This window comes from Triticum dicoccoides, chromosome 4A (assembly GCF_002162155.2).
Source record: "Triticum dicoccoides isolate Atlit2015 ecotype Zavitan chromosome 4A, WEW_v2.0, whole genome shotgun sequence".
Lineage (NCBI taxonomy): Eukaryota > Viridiplantae > Streptophyta > Magnoliopsida > Poales > Poaceae > Triticum > Triticum dicoccoides.
Genome location: NC_041386.1, coordinates 26,062,356 through 26,075,288, shown reverse-complemented (window position 1 = coordinate 26,075,288; position 12,933 = coordinate 26,062,356).

Below are 12,933 nucleotides of genomic sequence, written 5' to 3'. Positions count from 1 at the left end.
CAACGGCTCCTCGACACGGCTGCCGCGTAGAACGAGGCCGGCTTCCACACGGAGGCGCCGCGGCGGCAAAACGACGACCTTCGCCGAGATCAAGGAGCGACGTCTCGGACGCCGACTGGCGGCGCCCGAGGAAGAAGAGACAAGGATCCGGCTGTCAGCCACGATCGGACTCGCATTACCATAGAGCGCGATCGAGACAGCCGCTCGAGAGCAGTGGAACGACGGGACGACTGTCCGCCTCCCCCTCCTCGCAAGGAGAGGCGAGTCTCCCCGCCGCCTGTTGACCATCCGACTCTCGGCGACCGCCTTGGCCGCCGAGAGGGAGTTGGAGAGAATGACGCTCGCCACCGGATCGACCGACTTCATCGATCCCTAGCGCTGGAAGAAGAAGACGAGTTGGGTTCGCCTTGTTTCGGGCCCCGCATTCGAGACGAGCCCTTTCCCAGAGGGTTCACGCTCCCAAGAGACACGCCCAAGTATACCGGCTCCGTGAAGCCGGAAGACTGGCTAGTCGACTACTCCACGGTTGTCAGCATAGCAAACGGCAACAAGCGTGTCACCGTAAAGTACGTTCCGCTCATGCTCCAGGGCATGGCCCGGACATGGCTGAACAGCCTGAAGCCCCGCAGCATCAACAGCTGGGTTGACTTCACCGAAGCGTTCGTCCGCAACTTCACCAGCACGTACAAGCGTCCTCCCAAGCCTCGTTAGCTCTCCTTGTGCGTGCAAGGCCCCGACGAGTCGACTCGCGATTACCTCACGCATTGGGCCGAGCTTCGGAACTCCTACGAGGGCGTGCACGAGGTGCAGGCCATCGAGTACTTCACGGCCGGGTGCAGAGAAGGCACCCTCCTCAAGAACAAGCTCCTCTGCGACGAGCCAGAAACCCTTGACGAGCTGCTGATCATAGCGGATAAGCACGCCATGGCCAACTCCTCCATGAAGGCGGAGATTCAAGTCAATACAACTGGCAAAGTGGCCCCTCAAGCTCCAAGAACTCCGGCGGGAGACGCCAATCGGTGACAACAGCAGGGCGACCACAAGCGCAAGGCCCCGCAGCCGGCTTCTAGCAGCCGGCAGGTCGTGATCGTTTAAGCCCAGCAGCCGGACGGGCAGCCTCCACCCAAGCGACAGAAAGGCGGCAAGCCCAACTGGTTGCCGGCCTTCTCCTACAAGCAGACTCTGGATGGACCTTGCAAGTTCCATAGCGGCGCAAAGCCGTCGAATCGCACCACCCAGAAGTGCCACTGGCTCACCAGGATCGCCAAGGGAGACGGCCTCCTGCCTCCCCAGCCTGCTGGGCAGCCGCCTCTGCCTCCGCCCCCGCAGCCGTCTGTCAGGCCAGTCGGCGCAGTACAAGACGAATACCTTGAAGAACACGGAGCCTACATGGTGTTTACCAGTATGGCCGATGATCGACGCAGCAGGCAGCTGCAGCGACAAGAGGTGAATGTAGTAGCATCAGAGACGCCAGAGTTCATGAACTGGTCCGAGAAGTCCATCAACTGGAGCAGGGCTGACCACCCAGAGGTGATGCCGAGTCTGGGCTCCTATGCATTGGTCTTGGATGCCACCTTTGCTACGGATAGACGAGCTGCGTGTTTCTCACGAGTTCTGATAGACAGAGGCAGCAACATCAATATCCTGTACAAGGACACCATGGAGAAGTTAGGAATCAAGCAAAGACAGCTTCAGAATAGCCGGACTGTGTTCCACGGCATTGTTCCTGGGTTTTCCTGCTCACCAATCGGCAAGATTTTGATGGACGTCCTCTTCGGAGACAAAGATCACTTCCGCCGAGAGTCGGTTTGGTTTGAGGTGGTGGACCTTGAGAGCCCATACCATGCGCTACTCGGCCGACCCGCCTTGGCCAAGTTCATGGCAGTCCTCCACTACGCCTACCTCAAAATGAAGATGCCTAGTTCCAGGGGAATTCTGACTGTAACCGGCGACTACCGAAAGTCGTCTGCCTGTGCGGCTGAGAGCAGTCGGCTAGCCGAGTCCCTGGTGATCGCGGCCGAGAAGTGGCTCCTTGAGCGAGTTGTGGCGATGGCCGGCAAGCAGCCAGAGGTATCGCCCAACCCAAAGGAGTCGGAGGATGAGGGTTCGTTCAAGCTGGCCAAAGAGACAAAGAAGATACCCTTGGATCCGGAGCACCCAGAAAGGTATGCTATTGTAGGCGCAAACCTCGACAGCAAATAGGAAGGCGAGCTCGTCGATTTCCTCCTTGAGAATCGGGACATCTTCGCATGGTCCCCCAAAGACATGCCAGGTGTACCGACGGAATTCGCTGAGCACTAGTTACATGTCCGATCTGATGCAAAGCCGGTCAGGCAGCCCCTGCGCCGCCTATCAGAAGAGAAGAGAAGAGTTGTCAGAGAAGAGATAGCCCGACTCCTAGCAGCCGGCTTCATTATGGAAGTATTCTTTCCAGAATGGCTAGCAAATCCGGTCCTGGTACTGAAGAAGAATAAGCAGTGGCGAATGTGTATTGACTACACGAGCCTCAACAAGGCCTACCCTAAGGACCCATTTGCTCTACCAAGAATTGATCAGGTGATAGACTCCACAGCCGGATGCGAGCTGTTGAGTTTTTTGGATGCATACTCAGGATATCACCAGATCAAGCTGAACCCGGCTGACAGACTGAAGACCGCCTTCATCAGGCGTTTGGAGCCTTCTGCTACCTCACCATGACGTTCGGCTTAAGGAATGCTGGCACCACCTTTCAGCGTTGCATGCAGAAGTGCCTCCTCAAGCAGCTCGGCAGGAACGCCCACGTCTACGTGGACGACGTGGTGGTGAAGACGGAAAAGCATGGAACACTGCTGGAAGATCTCAAGGAGACCTTTGAGAACCTGCGCCGATTCCAGATCAAGCTCAATCCCGAGAAGTGTGTCTTCGGGGTACCAGCCGGCCAGCTCCTTGGCTTCCTGGTCTCTGAACGCGGCATAGAGTGCAACCCTGTAAAGATCAAGGCCATTGAGAGAAGTGAGGTACCCAGCCGACTGCTGGATGTGCAAAAGTTCACCGGCTGCTCGGCGTCCTTCAGCCGATTCATCAGCCGACTGGGCGAGAAAGCTCTCCCCTTATACCAACTCATGAAGAAGACCACTTTTTTCGAGTGGAACCATAAGGCAGACGGAGCTTTTCTCCAATTGAAGAAGACGCTGACTACTCCACCCGTCCTGGCGGCTCCGACTCCCAAGGAACCTATGCTCCTGTACATCGCCGCCACCAGCCGGGTAGTCAGCACGGTCATTGTAGTGGAACGCAAGGAGGAAGGCAAGGCACTACCTGTCCAGAGACCGGTATATTACCTGAGCGAAGTATTGTCGACCTCCAAGCAGAACTACCCCCACTACCAGAAGATGTGCTATGGCATACACTTTACAGCCAAGAAATTGAAGCCTTATTTTCAAGAGCATCCAATCACTATGGTCTGCACGGCCCCGCTTGCCGAGATCATTGGTAGCCAAGATGCTTCTGTCCGAGTGGCCAAGTGGGCCATAGAGCTGGCTCCCTACACCATCCACTACCAGCCCCGCACCACCATCAAGTCACAAGCACTGGACGACTTCCTCGTCGACTGGGCCGAGACCCAGTACCTACCTCCAGCGCCTGACTCCACCCATTGGCGGATGCATTTCGATGGCTCCAAGATGCGCACCGGCTTGGGAGTCGGCGTCGTCCTCACCTCTCCTAAAGGTGACAAGCTCAAATACGCACTGCAAATCCATTTTACCGCCTCCAACAACGTCGCCGAGTACGAGGTGCTCATTCACGGGCTCCGGCTTGCCAAAGAACTTGGCATTCGCCGGATCTTGTGTTATGGCGACTCGAACTTAGTGGTCCAACAGTCATCTGGCGACTGGGACGCCAAAGATGCAAACATGGTGAGTTACCGTTTCCTCGTGCAGCAACTCAGTGGGTATTTCGAGGGGTGCGAGTTCCTCCATGTGCCAAGAAACGACAACGACCAAGCAGACGCCTTGGCACGAATCGGCTCTACCCGCCAAGCAATACCATCCGGCGTTACCCTTCAACGCCTCCTCAAGCCGTCTGTCAAGCCTTCACCAGAATCAAACTCCATCTTTGTGCCGGCTCCCCCCGAGGAGGTCGGATCTGACTCCAGAGCCCCGGCATACGGTACGGGGATTTTGGCAGACGACTCCAAAGCCGGCACAGTCGAGGCCGGCCCAGGGACCACAGTTCCCGGCCCGGGGACTGCGGCGGCGGACTCGAAGACTCCAGAACTCGACCCAAGGGCCGCACTAGTCGGCCTGGGGATTTCATAACCCAGCAAGCGGCTGTTGAATCCAACCCGCCGCCTCCCAGCCCAACTGCCCTCGTCCAAGTTGCAGTTCTGGCAGTCGAAGAAATAGCAGCACCCTCATGGGCCCAGCCCATCCTCAAATTCCTGGTGAGCAAAGAGCTTCCGACTGAGGAGACCTCAGCTCGGCAAATACAACACCGAGCGGTAGTCTACACCATAGTCAACAGAGAGCTGGTCAGGCGCAGCGTCACTGGTGTCTACCAGCGCTGCGTAGAGCCAGAGCAAGGCCAAGTAATTCTCAAAGACATCCATCAAGGCAAGTGCGGCCACCATGTGGCTTCAAGAGCACTCGTCACAAAAGCCTTTCGACACGGTTTCTTCTGGCCGACTGCCTTAGAAGAGGCCAAGGAATTGGTCCAAAAATGCAAAGGGTGCCAGAAGTGCAGCTCCAAGCCGCACCAGCCGGCTTCTGCACTCAAGACCATCCCCATTGCCTGGCCTTTCGCAATTTGGGGGTCTAGACATGGTAGGACCATTCAAGACAACACGAGGTGGCTTAACTCACTTACTCGTCGCAGTGGACAAGTTCACCAAGTGGATAGAAGCAAAGCCAATCAAGAAGCTGAATGGTCCGACTGCCGTAACTTTCATCTCCGATATCACAATTCGGTATGGCATACCACACAGCATCATCACCGACAACGGCACAAATTTTGCCAAAGGCGCCTTGGCCCGTTTCTGCGCAACACAGGGCATCCGACTGGACCTAGCGTCCGTCGCCCACCCACAATCAAATGGCCAGGTGGAGCGAGCAAACGGCCTCATCCTGTCCGGCATTAAACCCCGGCTGATCGAGCCTCTGGAGCGCTCGGCTGGCTGCTAGATCGACGAGCTACCAGTCGTCCTCTGGAGTCTGCGCATGACTCCAAACAAGTCAATTGGCTTCACGCCTTTCTTCCTCGTCTACGGTGCCGAAGCCGTCATCCCAACGGACAAAGAGTTCGACTCCCCATGAGTCACCGTGTACACCGAGGAGGAAGCAGAAGAAGCACGACAAGACTGCGTTGATCTGCTGGAAGAGGGCCGGCTATTGGCACTCAGCCGGTCTAGCATCTACCAGCAGAGCCTGCGCCAATACCACAACAGGAAGGTCAAGCCAAGATCTTTCCAAGAAGGCGACCTTGTGCTCCGGCTGATCCAGCGAACAGACGGCCAGCACAAGTTGTCGGCACCTTGAGAAGGCCCTTTCATCATCAGCAAGGTGCTCGGCAATGACTCCTACTACCTGATCGACGCTCAGAAGCCCCGAGCACGCAAGAGGGACGACTCCGGCAAGGAGACAGAGCGGCCATGGAATGCAAATCTCCTCCGAAGATTTTACAGTTGATGCAGTATGTACCATGCTACCTTTTGTATTAAAATACCAAGACTTCAGGCCCCCCGAGACGAGCTCGAGACTGCCCTCTTTTGTCTGTATGATAAAAATTATGCCTACAAGTATGTTACTCTTTGTTATGCCGCTTGGCACTGGGCTCGACAAGTCGGCCCGGGGACTTGTCGCCTTGCACTGTGAAATGCTTCCTGCAGCCGAACAAGTAGTGTGTAACACCTAAACCGTCTCCTGTCAGAAGCCGCAGCTCGCAGAGCGACTGTACGGTGGACAGAAGTAAGGTAGAATGGGCGTTCGCATGAAAAATGGCTAAGGATTCAAAGCATAAAACATAGCTCAAGACGGCTTCCAGCCTTTTTTTTGCAAACCGACTCTCGAATAGTCGGATTGCCGCCTTCTATTCAACTTGCTCAAAAAATCTTTAAAACGGCTAAGTACTTGCCTTCCCAAAGTAGCCAAGCATTTGATCCAGCGGCAGTCCGCAGAGCGGCTGTCCGATTGGCAAGGCGGGCAACTAAGAGAAAGCGGCAAAGGAAAAAAGCCAAAAGAGCAATGAGCAAGAAAAGATAGAACTCGAATAAATATATTTACATAACGTAGGCCCTTGGCCGAATCTTCGAGCAGAAGTTCAAAATACACCCCGCGGGTGGAATTGTGCGAATTAACAAGTTCTTCAAAGACTACTAAAGCAGATAAAATAAAGATAAGGCGGCAGCTTAGGAAGCAGCAGACGGATTCGGAGGGTCGGAGGAGGCGGCAGCGTCAGGCGTCGGGGCGGCCGGCTGGGTAGTCTCGGCTTGATCGCCTCTGGCGGCAGTCGGCTCGGTCGCACGCGGCTCGTTGCTGGAGGCGCGGTCGAGCTGAGGCTGGTCGTCTGCTCCGTCTTCTGGTGCCTCCGTCTCGCCTCCGTCCTTCGCCTCGCCTTCCTCCTCGACGCTGGAGCCAATCACCTTCGCCGAGTCCTCGCCGTAGTCTGGGTTCATCCCAAACTACTCTGGCAGTACCTCCTCACCATCTTCAGACCGCTCGGGGACGAAGATGCTGGTGTCGGTGTACTCGGTGATCGCTGCAACATGCTTGACGAGGGCGTCTTCTGCAGCTGCCAGCTCCGGCTGGGCCTCCGACCGAAGTGTGGCCAGCCGGTCTAGATCCAGCCCCGGATACCACGCCTTGACGAACTCCAAGGCCCGGCGCGCTCCATCTCGGGCCGAAGAACCCTTCCAGGCCTCAAGACGACCAGCCGCGACCTCTAGCCACTCGGCCGACAGGCTGGGGGTGCGCGGAGCCTGCATGTCCGGCCACAGGGCCGCAATCGCCTGGGCACCGACACGCTGAAGCCGGCGCAGCATCCGGTGAGTCGGCCGAAGGCGAGCCTCGATGCTCAGGATGTGCTCGTCAAGGGTTCGGGGGGCGTCGGCGGCGATCTCTGCACCCTCCGCCCTCCGACTTTCACGGTCAGCCTCAATGGCTTCGATGGCGGCCTGCGAGTGCCCAGGAAAGAAGTCTGCCAAGACGGAAGAAACAAAGAAGCAAGTCAAAAACCAGGAGTCGACACGACTTATAATCGGCAGCTCAAAGAAAGAAAGTAAAGAAACTCACCATCAACGATGTCTTCAATCTCATGGAAGCCAGAGGCCAGCATCTCCTCCTTGTCAGACCAGGAGGAGCGCTCGCTCGCGAACTCGACTGGGAGGGCAGTTTCCGTCTCTTCCGCCTCCCTCTGCGTCTTCGCAAGCAGCTCCCTCTGCTCTGCCAATTGAGTGGCCAGCAAATCGTGCTCTGTGGCGAGCTTGCTGCACTCCTCCCCTTTGGCGCGCAATGCGGAGTTGGCTTCGCTCAGCTGCTGTTGAAGAGCAGCGTTGGCTCCTGAAAAGAAGGAAGAAAGAAGGCGTTAAGTCAATAATAAAGAAGGTCACCGGGGAGATCCGGCCCGACTGCTCAGCAGTCGGCCCGAATCTCGGGGATTACAGCCCGCGGGTGCACCAGCGCGCCCCCGCAAAGAAGAAAAATGACTTACTCCGGCTCTCCGACAAATCGGCGGTCCGCTTGCCCAGCTCTTCAATGTTATGGTTGAAGGCAGTGACGCGGAGGTTGTGGTAATCCTACGACAAGCGTTTCAGACAAAAAGTTAATACCCAGAGTTCATCAATTGGAGTTCCTGGCCGCCTGCTCAGCAGCCAGCCCGAAACTCAGGGACTACACCCAGTGGGTGCACTGGCGCACCCCCACAGAGAGGAACAAGAAAACAAGGACCAAAGGAAAAAACATACCCGGACGGCTGCCCGCGATGCCAGGTACCCCTTGGTGCAATTCTGGAGAGCGTCGCCCTCACCACGAAGCTTCGCCTGGACGTCCAGAAGCGCCTCGTTCAGCGGCCCTGTGCCGCCTCCTCGCACCCACCCAATGGGCGCGGCACTCGTCGCTTCGGCGTCTGGGATCGCCGAGCTGGCGGTGCCGGCCTCCAGGGGGCGGGGTGCCGAAGTCGCCTTCTCCAGACGGCGGCGCGTTGGCGAGCCGACTTGGAGGAGTAGCCTTGCCACGGCCTCGTCTTCGGTCGGCGGCACCAGAGGGTCCGCTGGCTGTTTGCCTTGAAGCTCCCAGACGGCGGCGGAGGCGGCGGCGGAACGATCACGTCCGGCGTAGAGGAGTCATCGTCTTCCCTCTCCATGACAGGGTTCTCGCCGCCCGCTTCCCCAGTCTGCCCCGTGAACTTCGGAGGCGGCAACGCAGAGTTCAGCGGGGTGACGAACACCATCGATTGGCAACGCACGGCCTCCTCAGCCTACCGCTTCGTCGCGGCGACGGCTTCAGCCTCCGCTAGTTTCTTCTTGGCGGAGGCCTCTGCCCTATCGCCCTCCGCCTTCTCCAGGCGAGCGGCCTCTTCTTCGTTGCGCTTCTCCTGCGCATTTCGCTCTGTTGCCTCCCGGAGGTCAGCAGCGGGGTTAATCTGCCGGGTGGTGGCGGATGTCTCTGCTGACCCCATAACGGAGGCAGCGGTGACCCTCTCAAGAGTAAGGGGAGCCCTGGAGCAAGGGAAGCAAGCAAAAGACTTAGACAAAGCCACAAAGAAAGAATAAAGCGTTGAGACAGAATACTCACACGGAGACCAATGGCGGCTTCTTCACTTCCTTACGAAAGTGGATGGCCTTCGCAGCCGCCTCGTCCTGCCGGGTCGCCGCAGCCGGACCCTTGGGCTTCTTCGGCCGACTGCCGAACAAAGTCGGCACGGCCCTGCGCTTCTTCCCGCCGCCTGGAGCACCCGACGCGGCAGAAGAGCCCGCGCCAGGCTGGCTGGCTCCTGGCCGATGGCGGGGGGCAACTTCTACCTCGGCATCATCGTCAGGCCAGTCGGCGAAAGTGGCCGAAGGCCTGGAGCCGCCTGCTGCTCCTCCTCCTCCCTCGGTGTCGTCCTCTAGAGCCGCCGCCCCCAGATCGGGGTCGTCGACGTCGCTCTCCGCCCGGCCGGCAAGGAACTCGCGGGCCGGCCCCAGGTGCCGGCTGGTGGATGGAGGAGGGGATTCTGACCAAAGCCGACTGGTCAAAACAAACTCGGCAAGAAAGAAGACAATCCAAAGAAAGAAAGAAGGGCAACTCACCGTGGGCGGGGGGTTGGCGCGGGAGTACGGCTCCTTGCCGAACCACCAATCCTCCAGGAGCTTGCTGTCCGAGAGGTAGTTCACCATGTAGGTCACATCCTCGTGAGGCATGTCCTTGGTGCACATCCGACTCGGGTCGTGGCGCCCGCTCATTTAGCATATCATGTGGGGGCGACCTTGGAGCGGGAGAACTCGGCGCGCCACGAAGGTGGCCAGCAGGTCTGGACCAGTCAAGCCCTCCGACTGCGTCAGCACTCGGAGTCGCGCGACAGCGCCGGCTCCCGCAGGCGTCAGCGACTTGGCCCGGTACGACCAGTTGGGCAGCCTCCCAGCCGGCGGGCCGGCTTCGAAAGCCGACAGGTTGACCCAGTCGCCCCTCGCGGAGACGCTCCTGACGTAGAAGTACGATCTCTGCCACATCTTCACCGACTTAATCAGCGAGATGGTGGGGAAGGGGTTGTTGGCCCCCAGCATTCGCACGGCAATGAAAGCGCCGCATTGAGCCGACACGCCTGCAGCCTGGATGCCGAGCTTGGAGAAGAAGAACTCCCCCAGAGTTCGAGGGTGGGGAGGACTCCGAGGAAGCCTTCGCACAAGGCCACGAAGGCGGACAGCAGCACCACCGTGTTGGGGGTGAGGTGGTGCGGCTGGAGGCCGTAGAACTCCAGGAAGGAGCAGAAGAAACTGCTTGTCGGCAGCCCCAACCCGCGCAAGCAATGCGAGTGGAAGATGACCCGCTCGCCCTCCTGCGGCACGGGGGAAATCTCCCCATTCGGCGCAAGACGCACCCACACGTGATCCTCGCCGGGGAGCCGACGAGTCTTGCAGAGGAACTCGATGTGGTCGTCGTGAACTTTGGAGCCGTCCCAAGTGCCGGAGCGCACCGGGGGAGGCGCGGCGGCAGAGGAAGAACTCATCGCGACCTGATTGCCACGGCGTTCGTCGAAGCTTGGGCGCACGGCGGAGCGAAGAAGAAGAAGAAGGAGGAGGAGAGCGAGGAGCAGTGAGAAGGAGGAGAGCGAGGAGTAGTGGGAAGGAGGGGCGCGCGTCCCCCCCTCTTTCCCCTACTTATAGCCTCGTGGGCTGCGAAGCCGAGGGGGCGGTCATGGGATTTACTGCGCCCACGGCCCCACGACCCCCACGTTCCACAACAAAGTTACTGCATGCAGTAACTCCACGGGAATCCCAACCGTCAGCCGGGGCCGCAGCGGATCCGCTCGGGCGCCGAGGCGCGGTAGTGGCGGGCCCCGCCTATGGGCCTGTCCTGTCGCGCGCGTAGGCTGGCAGAATGGCCCAGCCACGTGTCATCATATGACAGGCCTAGAACGGGCGGCGGCCTGGAGGCTTAGCTAGCACGCTACTTGGATCCCTCCGCGATGTTCGAAATATTGTCGAGTCAGAGTTGGGTGAGTCCGACTCCTTCTAGTCGGCCCGGCAGAAGTCAACCAAGAACCATGTGTTGAGCACCCGGAAAGAGAAACTACTGAGGCTTCTCGGCCGATCGTCCGCGGCGCCTCACCAGCTTCGGGGACTACTGTCGGAGTAATGGGCCACGGGTAGGCCAACCCGAGCCCCAGAACCTTTCAAGACATCGGGGCAGGCTGCGCCCCTCAAGACCCCAGGGCGAAGAGCCGCCTTCTAAGGAGTCGACGGCAAGACGGCCGACTGCCCACTCACGGCCGAGTCCCAGGGACGATTTCAGGGTAAGCCGACTCCTGACCGGCGACTTCCAGAGAAGCCGGCTTTGGGGAGTCGGCCTGCGACTCCAACAAACCCCATGTCCTCATCGGGAGGGACAGGACCAGGGAGTGGCTACAGTAAAGCCCGCTCCCGCCCCTTACCAAGGGCAGGCATGGGCACAGTACGCCGTACCCGGGGAGATCTCCGTGCGGCGTGACACTGTTGCCGTGCCGGCCCTGACATCAGCACCGCAGGACCGAATCCAGCGCCCACGACGGCTTGTCTGTACGGCCCGGAGGCAGCGGGTCCCACCAGTCAGTGAGACCCCAGGAGACGACAAGTGCGCCGCCAGTCGGCCCCCGAAGTCGGCCGAGCACTCCCCCGGGGGCCCACACTCCATTAATTAGATGTGATGGAGAGTGGCAATAGTGATCGCCCGCCAGGCGGCAGGGCTGTTGCCACGACTCCATGATCAAGCCCACTGTCAGGACCCCGATTCCAAGTCACATCGATCTAGCCGGTAACACCTCATATCACTTTGCGGCCTCACGCACGGTATTCCCACGGGTGTCACCTTACCATGGTCCGGGACCATTTGCGCCTTTTGGCTCACGTATATGATAGTGTCGCTAGCATCCATATGACAGAGAACCCGGGCCGACATGGCTAGTCGTGAACCCAAAGCGGCACTAACCTATGGGAACAGGCATACATGAATCACATCGAGCGTGTCAGTCAGCAGCGCGTGAATCCGGGCTGTAGCGCTGGGCTAACAGGACTCCGGATGTCACCATGTGACATTTCCCCGAAGGGACAGACACTCTCTCGCCCCGCGTGACATCAGGGCTCAAACAACTCCTCATGCTAGTGGGTTTCATCTATTTACTGTGGCAATGACAGGTCATGCAGAGGAAAGGGGTTCAACTACCGCAACATGTAACAGTTGAATCATTGTTGTCCTAATGCAGTAAAAGAGAGCAGGAGCGAGAGAGTGGTTTGTATCGGAATGAACTAGGGGGTTTTGCTTGCCTGGCACTTCTGAAGATGGTATAGTTCTTCATCGGTGTCATCGATCTCATCGTCGAAACCACGTCTATCGAGAGGGGACAAATACCGGCAAACAAAGAGGAACACAATCAATGCAATGCAACAATTATGATACATGATAATATCATGGCAATATGATGTTGATTGAGCTAATGCAACTAGCAACCATATTAAATGAAGTTGGTTTGAACCAAGGGTTCAAATTCAAACTCCATATGTGCTTATTTAAATGTCAATTATGCAAATTGCCCTGTACAGCAACCCTAGGTTGTTCAAACATGCATGCAAATGCCATAAACAGATTCCTTGAATTTTTCTGATAATTTTTCATATATAATTTATTTCATTTGGAGTTACGGTTGATTTTATATGATTTTTAGAAGTTTAGGATATTTTCTGAAATTTCCTGAATTAAAATTAATCCAGAAAATGAGTTATGGCGTCAGCACTACGTCATGCTGACCTCAGCAGGTCAACAGACGCCATCCAGGTCAAACCTGACCAGTGGGGTCCACTGGTCAGTGACCCAGTGCCGATTACAGCGGTTGACACGTGGGGCCAGGTCAACGGCCACGCCAGCAGGGTGTGGGTCCCACTGGGTTAAGAACTAATCTAAACCGAAAATTAGCTTAAGCTAAACAGGCATAGGGCCCACATGGCAGTGGCTCTAGGGGTGTTTAGCGGAGTCATATCGCTAATTAAATCGAGCTTAGGCCGGCGGCTAACCGCCGGCGAGGCCAGAGGCGGCGGTGGGGCTCGGGATTGTGCTACGGGGCACGGTTCGAGCCGCGGCTAGGCGCGTTGGAGTGCCCTCGCCGGCGCGCATCGTTTGGTGGTGCTAGCCGGGCCTATGGTGGCCGGAGGCGACGGCTACAAGCTCGGCAGCGGCGGCCGGCGTTCGGGCGCAGGTGGTGCGGCGGCTACGGCGTGCAACAGAAGGAACG